Source organism: Lipotes vexillifer, unplaced genomic scaffold (assembly GCF_000442215.2).
Source record: "Lipotes vexillifer unplaced genomic scaffold, Lipotes_vexillifer_v1.1 scaffold204, whole genome shotgun sequence".
Taxonomy (NCBI): domain Eukaryota; kingdom Metazoa; phylum Chordata; class Mammalia; order Artiodactyla; family Lipotidae; genus Lipotes; species Lipotes vexillifer.
This window is the reverse complement of record NW_006777418.1, coordinates 1,676,821-1,677,079: the sequence shown is the minus strand read 5'-3', so window position 1 is coordinate 1,677,079 and position 259 is coordinate 1,676,821.

The window sequence follows — 259 nt, the reverse complement described above, 5'->3', positions numbered from 1 at the left end:
AGGAATGCAGTGAGAGGGAGGTGTGTTTCATTACTGACACTGCATGGGAAGAGATTTCAAGCTGCTTGTTCTAGACGATCAAAGCATCCCAGTGCTGACAGGAAGGTTGCTGGCAGGGTGATCATTTGTTCCCTCTCATTCCTCTCGGTGTCCTAGCCTTACTCTTTCTCTGGTAGCTCTTGAGTTTCCCAAGAAGGAAAAGGTATTGTTTACATAGGGTAGTTAATTTCCATATAAGCCGTCCTTGGCGTAGAAACAG